Below are 15,037 nucleotides of genomic sequence, written 5' to 3'. Positions count from 1 at the left end.
AATATCCTCTCTCTATCGCCCAGTGTGAGTAGACTTTTCAATTCCTTTTTACAGCCTGCTGAGTTTTTTTATTTCTATTATAAAAGAACAGAAGTCAAAATAGAGAAAGCACTGCCCACAATATGTGTTTTCACACATGGGGAGTAAGAAGGGGATAAGGAAAATCATACAGTACTCTTGTCTAAGCCATTATTGCAGACCTTTGCCTGGGTTTGCCTCCAATCTTCCTCAGATTGCATTTTTAGAGATGTAATCGTTATAATAGCCACTTTGAGCGACGGTAGAACTGAACATTGAGCAAACAACCACTGATGAATGGAAATTACAAGTAATACATGCATTTTCATTTCTCTAAAATCAGGCTTTTGTCTGAATTCATTATCCTAACACATATATTGTATACCACATAATCTAGGAACCTAACAAGGAGCTTATTACATCTGCCAATGGATCCACACCAACTATGCTAAATGCACTCAGAACTAAATGTACAGGCTTGTGCGTCATCCACCTTTTGCTTTTCTGCACACACACACACACACACACACACACACACACACACACACACACACACACACACACACACACACACACACACAAATGCATTTTGAAATCTATCTTTTTTTTAGCCCTCCTATTGTCCTCAGGTCAATGAAGGACAGGAGGGAGGAAAGAAGGGAAAGGAAAGGAAAGGAAAGGAAAGGAAAGGAAAGGAAAGGAAAGGAAAGGAAAGGAAAGGAAAGGAAGGGAGGGAGGGAAAGGAAAGGGAAGGAAGGGAGGGAAAGGAAGGAAGTAAGGAAGGAAATGAGTAAGGAGGGAGTGAGGAAAAGAGGAAGTAAGTAAGGAGAGAAGGAAGGGAGGAAGGAAGGAAAGGAAAAAAGAAGGAAGGAAGGAAGGAAGTGAGTAAAGAAGGAAGGGAGGAAGGAAAGGAGGAAGGAGGGACAGGGGAAGGAGGGACAGGGGGAAGGGAGGGAGGAAGGAAGGAAGGAAGGAAGGAAGGAAGGAAGGAAGGAAGGAAGGAAGGAAGTAACAGTCAAAAGAGACAGGGTCAATTTGACCCGGAAGGACGACAGGAGGGTTAATGAAAAAAAAAAAAAAAGTATTCCACTGTAAGTGTGCTTACCATTACAGTGTGCTGGCTCAACTAGCCACATTTTTTCACACACCAGCCTGAACTGTGTGACCATCTGCAACCTGTGAGATCTGAGATGATGTAACCGGCTGTGACATCAGGTTCATCGCCTTTCTTTGAAGTTGCTTCTAGATCCTGAATTTTTTTCCTCAGCCATTTCTGTTTCTCATTCATTGCAGCCAGTGTTGTTGTTTGCTTTAGTCAAGGCCATTTTTAGTTGATTACGGTTGCCTCCTTTTGTAGCATGAAGAAGTAAACAAAGAGAAGCTGCTTTCAGTATGCACAAAGACATCGTTTCTGTGGCAGCATAAAGTGTGTGAATGTGCCTCGTGTACGGTCAGCTGAGAGTGATTAGCAGCACACAAACACACACATTTTGTATTTTCTCTTTCTTTTTTGTACCTGTAATGGAGGTATTTCTATGTTTCCATATTTAGTACACCTAATCTTACCCTTACCCTGCTGTTTGGTCTTAGTTTGTCATTTTAATATGTCTTAGCTTATTTGTGTTTGTGTTTCTTTTGGCATGAGCTGTTAGTGCTTTTTCTCATTTTGTCTCTACCTGCATCATGTTGTTCTTTTTCATCACGTTTCATCAGTGCATGCTCTTTTTTTTATCTCTTTGCTTCAACGCTTTATCACCGCAGATAAACTGGAAATGAAAGTTTATTAGAAATGTAGAAATGTGTGATTCATACCCTCATTTCCTTTATGTTCTCTTTATCCAATAGCTCGCCTTGATCTGCTATCACCCAAACAGCTTCATTCCAGTGATTGCAATAATGAGCTTTAGTAAACTGTAGTTGTTCTACTGAGCTCTGTCTTTATCCAGGCAGCCGGTTTGTATTTGATGGCACATGATTAAATTTAGCTTAGATTTGCACCAAGGCTCCCTCCTTTCACCTTTCTCATCAGGAGCTGCAGAGTGCGTGAGGCTTTTTTAGATGCAAGTTGTGATTGATGAGCTTTTGATTGGAATCGCGAATGAGACACTTTCATTACTGTCTGTCGAAGTGCATCCTGTTAGGAGCAGTAAAGTCTATGGATGTCTGTGAGAGTGCTTGTGTGAGTGTAGAGAGGAGAGAGGAGAGAGGAGGAGAGAATGGCATCACTTGATGATGAGACCCACTTAATGACATTTCTCATTTGGTTTCTACCAAAACCATAACTGCTCAGAGTCTGGGGATCTGGAGGCCCAGATCACTTCTGTAGAAGAGACGCCGAGCTCTGACTGGCTTTTTCTCTCACTTATATAAACAGGAATTCAGCCAATACCCTATCCTTCACTCTAACCATATACAACTATTAGTCAAAATTGAATATACAACAGGTGAATGTATGGAAACTGAGTATGTGGTGGATGTACAGATGTGCTGCATGCTAGAAAAACTGAGCAGCAGATTACATGAGGAAATGTTTCCATGTTGTTTTTGCTGTTTTTCACTAATTAAGAAAAATCAAGCTGCTTGACTGAGGAGTCAAGTAAGTTTATTTTGTTCCACAAGGACACTTTGAAAAGTGTGACTTCATTAGCCAAGTTGCATGACCGAAAAAAAAAAGAAGAAGGGAGGGATCATAATAAGATGGGTTACTTTTTCAGGTCTAATTTGATTATGCTTTGTAATTAAATTAAGGTATAATGCAAAGGTCCCTTGATATTCTTCTCAGTTTGTGTAAAGCATTTATTATGCCCCCTGCTGTGATCAATTAAGCTGTCAAGACAAGTTTTATGAGATATGCTCACCTCATAATCACCACAACGGGAAGCAGTTTGCATCGACCTGCTCATCTATTAACAGACGGGTTGCTAGTTAGCAATGACACAAGTGCATTGTGGGAACACTATCGATTGTTTTCCACCTTTTTAATAGTTGTGGTGCCAGATTTATTTGCAAAATAGCACTCATCATTTCCTCATATTGAGGAAGCGTGACAGGCCATTTTGCTCCTGGCAGCATCCCTATTTCATGTCACATTATTTTGTGTTTTGTTCGGGTCACCTTGGCACTAAACAGGGAAGCAGTGCCTGCAGCAGCTGTGATTCCAAAAATGTTTATCAGCAAATGATGTTTCTTCTACAGAAACAAACCGCACATCACGATTACTGCTCAATTAGCGGGAGCCAACTCATTTATTTTCAGGTTTAGCCTGAGGTTCTCTTCTTCGTCTAAGTTGCTTTGTTAAAAAAAAAGAAAAGAACAAAGAAGAAAATGCTACAATTCTTGCTTAAGAAGACAGTGAGTCTATAAATGAATATTATACAGTACAGTGTAGTGTAGGCAAGTGGTGGATTTAACTATTAAATTTGACACCAAGTTAGAGTTGGAGAGTTTCTTTTTTTGTGTGTGTTCCAGTGTGGGACAGGAATCAAAGAACAAAAACTTGGCAAATTGAGAAAGCACATTGGCATTATAACATTTACTTTCTTTCTTTCTTCTATCATTTTCGTGGTGCATGCATATTTCAATCACAAACATGGTCGGTATCAGAACACAGTTAAAATACTTTAACACTATAATACCATGCTAATACAAGTACATACCAGTACTAATATGGAGTTAAATAAGAGATTGTTAGTTGTCTTGTGAGAACTAACTGATAATGGTCTCTTAATGTCACTCAGTTTATAGGCAGCCACTGTCTGAAGTATCTAATCTTTTGTTCAGAAGTGAAAAAAGTCATTAACATCTGTGCTTTTTTAGTTAAGGCAGTATTGAAAGTGAGTTTGAAGCCTATATAAGCTTAGCACCTGCTTTTCATAGCACTTCAATCAATACAAGATTTCACAGTTCAAAGACACAATGCCCTCATTGCTAAATGATACCTGCAGCCCGATTGGATCGGTTCATTTAAATTAGACTAATACTATGATTTGGATTACACACACACTTGCAGACAAATACCTTTAAGCACATATACACATATCCGCCCTTTGTATTCCATTGTGATTCATGTGAAAATGAAATGGTACGATATGGCTGACATTTTCATCTCCACATTCTCTCACATCCTGTTTCATTGAGTAGCTTTTTCGGAAGCTTCCGTTTCTTTGTGATTTTTGGAGTCAGCCTCGGTGTACTTTGTATGTGTTGTGTGCAGGAAACAACATGCATTATTTACACTGGATTTGTGAACCTGGCATCCAGCCATGTTTTTTCTGTATTGAATCCAGGTGCTTTTTGGCAGTGGTTTTGGTGATTCATTTTGTCAAAGGGTGCAGTGTACGACCTGTATCTGTGTCTCTGCAAAACACAAGCAGCATCCCGCAGGTTGTCTCATCCCTGCCTGCTCTGTTCACTGGAAAAATGAAAATACAGCTCTTCTGCCATCACTCCACAATGACAGAGCAAGGTAATCCCTGTTCATGAATTCTAGATCCCCTTGCGTCATGTGCATAAAAATGATTTCATTCTCCATTTTTCCTCTCTCTTACTCCTCTGATGAGTTGTATGACTGCAGGCTTCTATATCTGCCTCTTGTCATGTTGGAGTGATGCAATTAGGAATGTATTCTCTGCGGTCTCTGTTCTTTTGCAGGAGGATTGCCTATAAAATACCTGTCTGTAGCAGCTTCCTGCTCCTTCTAATGAGCTGTCGCCCATGTTGTTCTTGGATAGGTGACGTTTTAGCAAAGGAGACATCTCAAAAACGGATTATTTGAATCTCTTAGCAAAAATACAGAGTTAAACAGTGTGTGAATGTTTGGTCTGTGTTGGATGGGTAACAGATAACAGCAATGCAACAAATATGTTATGTTGGTATATCTCAAACCCTCAAGTTCTTTATTTTTTCTCCTGCACTGCTCCCTGCTCCAACAGTGCGTGGAGGTTTCTTAAACTAGTTTTATCAGAAGCATCCTGCCAGCAGAGGTCAGGGCTGAGGGACAGCGTGTCAGAGTTTAACTAGCTCATGTCCTAATGGGTCCTCACTTTGACTTGACCTTAGAGTTTTAGTGTGTTTAGCATTCCCTGCATGCTGGGGAACAAATCCACCTCCGGAGCCAAAAAAGAAGTCCATTTTTAAAAAAAAGAAAAAAAAGAGTGCTCCGTCGACGAGCTTCAGGGTCACCGACCGCACTGGTGCACAGAGATTAGACGCTTGCAGATTGCTCTGAAAATAGCTGATGACAAGGCATTGCTGCTGACAAGTAAGGTATAAAGACAACGCTTTGGAGTTTTTGCACGTAGTCTAACAGAGTTATGAGCACAGCGGCTTTGTGAAATGCCAACTTCTGCTGCTGGAGGGAAGCAACAACAGTAGTATGAGTTGAGTTGTCATACTCCACCTGAACTGGCAACAACAAACTTTTTCCTTTTCCTCTTACCAAGTGGTGATGTATTATACAGTGAGAACAGCATTAGCGCCCCTGCTGATTTTTCCCTATGACTCTAATTCTTCAGATCTACAGGAGGTTGATACCCACTGTGAACTATCTCATGCATGTGAACTTTCTCTTGCATGTGTCCTCGCCCTGCCTCTCCCCTATCTCTCTCTCTCTCTCTCTCTCTCTCTCTCTCTCTCTCTCTCTCTCTCTCTCTCTCTCTCTCTCTAAGCTAGATCTTTCTCTTTTTCTAACCTATATTTCATGACATATTTCTCTTATGCCATCACCCTTATCAAATTTATTCTCTTTATTTGAGCCCCCCCCCCCCCCCCCCACACACACACACACACACACCACACCCCCCATCTCCCAGCTACAGTTTGATAATCTTTTTATAGTCCGTTATATGGATGCTTCTTAACTCCCCAAACAGCTAAATCAGCCTTGCCTCATATCTCCTAAGCTCGCTTCTTCATTCTATCTGACAATTCAGGGCCCTGCTCCAAACTCCCTCTTTGATAGAGTTGATTCCTCAAATCCTCTAAATGATATCATCCTGACCAGCCTCCTTACAACCTTTTCCTCCTGGTCAGCACATTGCTCTTTGCCCAGAGTGGAAGAAGCCATTCTGCTGGCTGTCACCACACAGACAGGTTCTGTGTTGCTCTTGTCTGGATGATGGATCTGGAGTAGTCAAAGAGTGCTGACTCCTCACTGACCACCTTCTCCCTCACCACCACATGTCGGCTCCTTAGCCCCCACCAGCAAGGGCCGCCATGATGGATAGGGCATCCATCGCTCAGCCTAGCCCACATCCCCCTCTCTCCCTTCCTCCCTCGACCCGGCAGGGCCTTTGTCAGTCAGGACTCTGGTGGAAGCTCACGGCTTGAGGCGGCAAAAAAAAAAAAAAAAAAAAAAAAAAAAAAAAAAGACAGGCAGGTAAACACTGCTGCCATATTGTTCTCGGCTTACCCGCTGTCATCCCTCTGAGGTCATTTACAGTTTAGCAGCAGGTTCAGACAGAGAATCACAGATGCGTGGTGATGGATGTAGTTTTTACTTCTCTATTCTCATGTGTATCGTTACTTTCATCAACTTTTTAAAGATAAGGCTCTTGAAAGGATGTCTATTAGTTTTATAATATGGCTCGGACTAATGCCATGTTTAGATAGCAGAAGGCTTAATGAATTTCACAGTGCATCTGAGGTTTTCTGCCCTTGTAGTGCCCTTAATTATTTAAACTGAGCTCAGTCCTAACATCAGTCCTATTAGAATCAAGTGGTTTTTTTTTTTGTGTTTGTTTTTTTTTTTTTTTTTCTCATCTCTTTCCTCTAACCCTAACCCACCCAGTAACCCATCAAACAGCCTGGGTTTTGTCCACTGACTTGAAACTATGCCAGATGGTGTAAATTGATTCAGGTTGTTTCAGTTTCCATCAGGAAAGTCTGAAGAGGCAAAACACAAAGAGAAGCTTAGATGAAACAGACTATTAAGTGCTGCTGGTGGGCTGATAAGTTTGTTGAAGTGGGTGATTTCCATTGGAACTGGAAAAAAAACTAGCAGCTATCACATGTTTGTAGCAAGAAATTTGTATTTTTCTGTTGCTAAAAGGAACTTTGATACCATTTCTGGAATCTTTAAGCCTGCATATCAGTGTTAGTCACATATACAACATGAGAGGCATTGTTCACTGTTATCTCACATGAGATGTAGAATGAATCTCAGTCCTGGTCCTTTCTGTTTGTAATTTGCATGTTTACATTAGTTCTCCATGTTTCCACTCTGTGCTCTGTTTTCTTCCTGCATGCATATGTGAGTAAATATCAGCTTTGGGACTGTACTACTCAATTTGACTCACAGTTTGATATCTGCGGTGAGAACAGTGCATGTGATATCATTGTCAGTCTCCTCCAGCCTCATTATATTACATTTAGAGCGTGTTTTTGTTTCCTACCATGGCTTGAGAGAGCAGTAGTAGAAAGTGAAGTGTGTGGCAGCAGTTCATCTGGACAGGTGAGGCAGCTCACATTAATTTTACAGTAGTCTCTCCATGCTCCAGACTGTGGGCCTGCCAGCATTTCATGGAGACCTGAAAATACAGCAGAATTGAAAGTAGAACTTTTTGATGATCCAAAAGTTACAACAGAGGAAATATAGGAGACAAGTTAACTTTAGGATATAACATGGGAAAGAAGTTTTAATGCATGCCATAAAGGATTTAATAGCCTTATTACTTATTAGGCGATATAGATACAATCATTAAGAAGTGAGGAAAAACCCTCTCAGCAGTATGCACATATAGTGAGTGTGTGTGTCTACATGGGGGGGTATATTTGCTGTTTTCTTTCAGCTATACCACATGATCTTTGAAATGAATGGGCTGATTTCCAGTCGTCTTGCCATCAGCACTTAAGCTAAACCCTGTAATGAACACTTGATTTGAGTAGATAGACACTAAACTACAATTAAAAGATCAGACTCAATCTTCCGCCAGATCACACATTTTAGTCTCTTAATGCATCCTATATCCACTTGAGATGTGTCCCATTTATAGTGATAAGATGGTCGCACCATGCAGAATGTCCTGTTCACTGCAGCTGAAGCCCTGCAGAGTGTCTCACCAGGAGATGTTATTCTGCCAATGCGAGATAATTCTCACTTGTAGCACATCCTCTGTCTCAGTTTAATACAGGCAGCCTGTCAAATTGGCTGTTGATCACTCACGGTTTGTTATCCCACCGAAACAATTAACGTGGAAGTTAAAGTGACACTTAATTGGTTTGTTGACAGTTTATGACAGTCAGCGTCAATTATCAGGCAAGAATCAAGACTGACTGAATGCTGTCTTTGATTTTTCAAAAAGCTGACATAAAAGGTGAAACAAGCAAATGACTGCGAAATTTGTCAGCGTTTGAAAACTTCTGTTGCAATCTTGCATAAGCGATGATTGTTAGACTGACACTTTTTTACACTGTTGAATTATTCTGGTGCAATAGACTTCCAAGAAAAAAACATGAACAAAATGTTTTAAGTAATCAAACAGGAAGTTGGAGAGATGGTAACTTTTAATAAACATCACAATACTGAGGATACAAGAAGCTGTCATACGGAAAACACAATAGTCCCACAGTGTTGTCACTAAAAAGTAAATCTCAATGCTTCAGCCTGGTTTACTACTCTTATTTTGTAGTAATGATAATGGCATTAAAAAAGCAGCCAGTTAGTTAACGGTAAAGTTTTACAGCTTTGTCTTTGAATTAGGGCTGCTCGATAATGGAAAAAAAAAATCATAATCACGATTATTTGGGTCAAAATTGAAATCACGATTATAAAAACGATTTTTTTTTTCAACTTAAGAAACATGCTGCATTTATTGGACATTTCTTGTTCATTCAGCTTAATTAATTTTCTCTCCAAGCAGCAGCCTTTTATCTGCTGCTTAACGCAACACACAGCAGAAAATGAGCACAGATATTAGAGCTGAGCAAGTTACCATGACGATAGCTCACACGTCACTTCCTGGTTTTTAATAATTAGTCAGTAAACTCAGCATCGTCTGACGCAGGCTGGAAACTCTGCACGTTTACTTACAGTTAAAACATTTCACCGTGTGTTTCAGCTTCTGTCAAACTAACGGAGCTGCAGCGGCTTCCGTTGGCTTCCGGTCTAAGCTTTTCAAAATAAAACCTTTGTTATTGCGCTATCTCATTATTATTTAAAAAATCGTTTCCCCTCGATTTTATTAGTTTTGAGATCGTTTGGTCCCTAAATCGTAATCACGATCAAATTTCGATTAATTGAGCAGCCTTACTTTGAATGTTAAAAGCAGTGCTAAAATTGTGAATTGTGTACAGGAGAATAAGGCACAGACTGAGAATAATACTAAATTGCATATGAGAAGTCACTAAACTAATCTGTATATTTTCACTAGTGACAGACTAAACTAATCCTTTACATTTAGATTTTTTTTAGGTTACCAGGACACATCAAATCTAGCCTGAAGCTCAGTGAGGATGAGGGCGTATAGAGAGATAATGATAGGCAGAGAGAGATAGTGTAAGACAGAAATATAGTTTGCAAACTCATCACTATTTTGAAAAAAATATCTATTAAACCAGTGCATATTTGATAAGAAAAAAAAATCTATGAAAAATGCATTGATGCACTTTGAAGGAACCACCCTATTCTGTGTCAAGGAGGAAAATAGGAAGCTTAGCCTATTCATTGGTTTCAGTTGTCCATTAGACGTCAGTTGCTCCTGATGAAAAGAGAATCTCAGTTTGCTCTATGAATGAAATCTCCTTCACATTTCACATTGAGTAAATGATTCCCCTTTTAAACTATGCAATTTCACCAACTGTTTTTAGTAGGAAAGGCAACTCATTTAATAGCGTATAATAAAGCCAAGCCCTTCAAACTGATTCTGTATTCACTGCAGCCCTGTGGAAATTGAGTGGAGCCCTGTTGATGATATCTGATCCTCAAAAAAAGAAAGAAAAAAAGAAAGAAAAAAAAATCATGCATTATTTTCAGAGGAGGCTTACAGTTCCCTTGTGGAGAAAAGAAACCATAAAAACAAACCAAAAAAAAAGAGAAATGATTAAATAACATTGGTGCATCAACATCATCAATAAAATCATATCATAACAATTACTAATGTATTGGCAGAATGAACAAATGCTTTCTGATGAAGTTCTACAAAAAGCAGTGTTATTGTGTTGTTTTGGAGTTGCCCTTGTTATTCCAATCAGAGATGGTAACATTGGAAGTTGAAAAAGTCTATGAAGTGTGTAATGAGGTGACACCTGATATTCTCTTGGGCCCGTGTTGCATCGGGCTGGAAGGTCTCCATCTGTCAGGGGCCACCAGTGGCTAATCTTCCCCTGCATGCAAGGAACTGATCCCACTCACCTCCAACCTGAATTATTCATTATTCACACACACTTTAGTCCAGACTGAACTCTATTTAGTCAGAGGAAAATGTCCTGTTCTGCAAGACAAACAGGAAGGCTTACTTAAGCGTGAGGTAGCTGGTTCAGCTGTCCCTGTCTCACTGCACTTCCTTACTTCTCTTTGATAAGTCACACCTTCTGCTGCCCCTTTGTGCTGTTCAGATGACTAAGTGGGGAAATGGGCTGTGGAAAATGATCATCAATGCAGCTGGCCTAGTGACAAGAAAGGAGCATTTTCTCCCCTGCTCTCAAGAAAAGGAACATCCATTCAAGCCCTCTACGATTCATTGCACTCTTTATTCATTACAGGCTTCTTTCTGCAATTGTTTAGGTTTCTAAAGATTTGATGTTTTTTTTTTTTTTTTCTCTGCGTTTTAGGTCACTTTGCACCTTTTTATTTGATCCCAAGGCTGTAATAGTTATTATGTTTGGTATCTTATTCAAATATATGTTCAATACATTAACAGTGTATGAATTAGGTAAAATATACTAACTGTTTGATTACTTTGGCATAAATCATGTATTCTGTGCCTCAGCTGGATTTTTTCCCTCCAGCTCTTCATGAAAAATTCTGCACAAGCACACATCTGCTCTATCATATTTAGACCTAAGTGATTGGACAGTGGTGTTGAGGGCATTATGGAACCGCGGTTTACTTTTCAGTTATGTGGCTGCTCTACTGCTGTTCGTTACCAGCAACAAAAGGAGCAATTTAAAATGATAATGAAGCGTTTATTGTCTTATGGGGATGGGAAATGTGGCGTGTGGCACGCTCTGCCTCGTAAATCTCTGGATGTCACCCGCAGCGTGTAGATGGATCTCCTCTCCTGTGGTTGTCTCCAGCCCCATAGAGCGCAGCTTCGGCAGACTAATGAACACAGAGAGCCTTGAGAATGGTAAACAAGTGCCTGATTAATTGGCCCTCTGCTTCCATTATTTTAGCAGAGGAATACAAAATGTCCTACAATGGAATGTTTCTGATCAGTTTTTCTTTTTTTTTCTTTTTTTATTTCCTGTATCTGCCATTCTCCCCTAGAAATATGGGTGGCCTGGTTGTGGAGAATAGTATGCTCCAATATGCTCTGTCCCACTCAGAAGAATGGGTAATACACTCAAACTATTGCCACTCAATGACATTAGAAAATCAGCCATAGCATGTTAAGCTGTATGAAACTTGCCCCATTTAGAAAAATAGGCAATCTCAGAAAACAGCCAATAGATTTTACAGTAGTTCATTTATCAGGGGTCTTTTAATCAGTGCTAGCCTTTTTTCCACAGGCAGCACTTGTTACTAAATTTAGCAATGAAGGAATATTTGAACCCTGAAATGTCCACTGCAATTATTTAGAATATCAGTCAAGCGCAGCAACTTTGAAACAGTTGACATAATGATCAAAAGATGAACCACATCAGATGTCTTTGCTGTCAGAAAACTCTGTGGATCATAATTTATTAAATTATCTTTTGATTTACGTCTCATGAAAGATGTTATGTAATCATCTTTTTGCCAAAAAAAAAAATCCTGACTTTGCCTTGTGCTGCTACACTCCATGCCATGTGTGCATATGCATGAACACACACAAGCAAGCATATATTTGCACACACTCAGCAGATGGTAAACTCACATCCCACCCAAATGTCCATGTCTTGCCCTCTTATCAGTGATTTGAATGACTTTGCATACTGTATAGCAACTCTTTTCAGGTTAAAGATGTTAAGATTGTAAGTGCAGGCAAAGACCCCACTGTTCCAAATCCTGCTGTAGTTCACTGAAATTTTAAAAAGGCCCAAAGAGCTCAGGCTCTTGGCTGACTCTCTTCACATTGCTTGCTGAATCATTGAGGGGCCGTTGGATTATCAATGCATGAGAAAGTCCTCAGTACCAGCTCTTCAGAGAAAGCCTTCAAAAAAAAAAAGAGAGAAAACATTCAACATCCAAATAAGTGCAACTGTACTGAATGTGTCTCTAAGAATATGAATGTATTTTCTATGTGCCTCTGTGTCATAGTGATTTGACAGCTCCTGTCAGTGTGAAGCTTACAGCACACACATATAATTCCAGTGTCACTGCTTGGAAGTCGTCTTTGGGTATTCTTTAAATGTAATAGCTCTATTTTACATCAGATCACAGTTGCTTGCCATCATTCATTAGTTTAACCTGATTGTAACATTTTAAACTTTAATGCTTTAGCAGGCAGTGGAGGTGAAATCAGTTTCATTAGCTGCTTGCTTTGCCCTGGCAGGTGGTCAGACTTGACCTCCTTGCTCAACCTGAAAGTGTTATGTCTTCATCTCTGATTGGAAAAGAATGTGAGCCTTTCCAGACAGATCATTTTTCAGCTTTACGGCTTGACACTTGAGAAAGGGAGTAATACTCTTTCACATGACATGATAACTCTTTTTTTTCTCCATTCAACAAATGTGGCTGCACCATTGTAAATGCTTTACAGGTTGTCTATGGTACAATGGATTGGTATTGAAAGAAAGAATGATCAAAATGCAGGCTTGCGTTCAAACCTCTCATATTAATTTTGGCAAGAACATTTTGGCACAGAGGGGACATTGTATTTTGAATGTGTTGCTCCCTCTACACATGATTACACACTGTTACAAAAAATATATATAAATCACACTACTCTAATTTTCCACGCATCTGGTTCTGGTCATTTTAAGACAGTGGGCTGTTTTCTGATAACATTGACAATGGCATTTATAATACGCTTGCATAAATTACATGCTATTGTTTTGCTGTTTTTATTTTACATGATTTAAATAGATATTGAAATTTACAATCAAAAGTTAGTGAAGCAACAAATGTTTAAACTCCAAAGTTCTGCCTGTTTATTTATAAGGAATATTCTTCTATTTCTTATTACTAGGCGTCTCCTCGCCCATTCGAAGGAATAAAGAATGAATGTGTTTGGGGTTTAACAAGAAGCTTTTCACCACAGCAATCCACTGTGGCATGCAGTCTGCATTTTTATCTCTTATACCTCTTGCTGCAAAAAGCTGTGCTACATCAAAATCACAGCAGACAGGCTATGTATATCAAATATATCCAGCATACCCCCTAATGATAAAATCATAAATCTCCTCGGGCTTGTAGATAGCCTAGTTAGGCAGTAGTTTGAATTCATTTTGTCTTGGGACCCATCCCTCTTCAACCTACCTTGCCATGTCTCTATTATGGTGAATACTTTCTTGTTCACACTGAGTTAAACATATTGTAAAACAGTGATTATTTTGTGAACTGCTGGTGATTCTGTGAGGTTCAGATATCTTCTGGGTATACCACACAGCTCAGCAAAGCCAACAGAACAAGGCCTTTTTGAATATGTATGGTTGGCCTTTTGGGATTACTTTTATCGTTTGTACAAGCACAGAAACATTCACCACAGGGGATCTGTCTTTTCATGATCAGAACCGGTATCTGAATGTGACACTGAACGAGGAGGTGAGTTCTGACAACAATGCAGCATTTTCTTTTTTAGCAGGTATCTTGCATTGCAGTTCTTGGCAAACACAGTTACAACTGCTGAACATCTTTGATGGATGGAGAACAGAAGGTTGGATTTCTCTTTTGCTTCCTCACTCTTTTTCAGAGAGTTCGGGAACAATGTTTGTAATGCAAATAAGGACACTTCAAAGAATGGCTTATTAGCATTTTCAATGGTAGAAATGTTCCATTGTGCGAAAATTTCAATGATTGGATTTTGGGCTTATTTTTTCATTGCTTTAGAGACAAACTGCATGTGACTTTGTTAAATGTTATATGTTAAATGATATATGACCTTAACTCGTGTGTCATCCTTGTGCTCATGCACGTGCATTAGTGCAGCAGGGATAATCAGGCGTGTCACATTTGGAAGCACAAGGATTGATTTGTGCTGTGTTTTATTCATTGTTTTGGCACCTCTGACCATGACTCTGTCCCTGTGCTGTGGGATTCAGCAGCAGCAGACCAGGCTTAGTATCATTATCTAGTTCTATATTAAGACTATTGATTATATTGTAACTGAGGCAGTGAGGCTGAAGTCAGTGACAGGCTGGTGGCGTTTTTTTTGTTTTTTTTGGGAGGTCAGGAGATCAGATATAGTTGTTATCAGTCTAGTGAGAAATCCCAACCATTTGTAGTATTTTAGTGTGACATTTGTGTGCATTTATAGACTACAAATATACAATAATATAACACAGTTGCCTGCAGTCTTTCCCTCTCAATTCACTCCGAATGAGCCAAATGATTCAAACATTTGGTGTAAGTGCTGTAACCTGTGCAGAATATTGCGCATTGACAGCGATGCCTTGTCCGCCTGTGCTGAACAGATGCCGATATTCCCTGCAGCCCTGTTGATTATGACTGGTATCATAGTAATTGAGCTGCTGTCACACTGTTGTGCAAGTGCTGAACTTCACAGTCTGACTGGAGCCCGCCTCTGTCAGAGAACCTTGGGCAGGAGGGTGACAGCTGACAGAAAGGACAGAGAAACCACAGCGGCACATCAAAGAGCCCCAATTAGGCTTCTCTGAAACATTTATGATCCTTATTGTTTACTGAGGAAGCCGCAAAAAAAAAAAAAAGAAAAAAAAAAAAAGCTCCACAGAAAACATTTGACATCCACTGTATTTTTTT

General features: G+C 39.7%; 1 protein-coding gene across 2 annotated transcripts in view; it reads left to right on the top strand.

The window, feature by feature from the left end:
* macrod2 (mono-ADP ribosylhydrolase 2) overlaps positions 1-15,037 on the top strand; it is a 416,544-nt gene that overhangs the window by 199,792 nt on the left and 201,715 nt on the right. The gene's annotated exons all lie outside the window — the stretch shown is intronic.

Source organism: Scomber japonicus, chromosome 14 (assembly GCF_027409825.1).
Source record: "Scomber japonicus isolate fScoJap1 chromosome 14, fScoJap1.pri, whole genome shotgun sequence".
In the NCBI taxonomy this organism is placed as follows: Eukaryota; Metazoa; Chordata; class Actinopteri; order Scombriformes; family Scombridae; genus Scomber; species Scomber japonicus.
The sequence above is the reverse complement of the archived record's forward strand: the minus strand, read 5'-3'. Positions and strand labels throughout refer to the sequence as shown.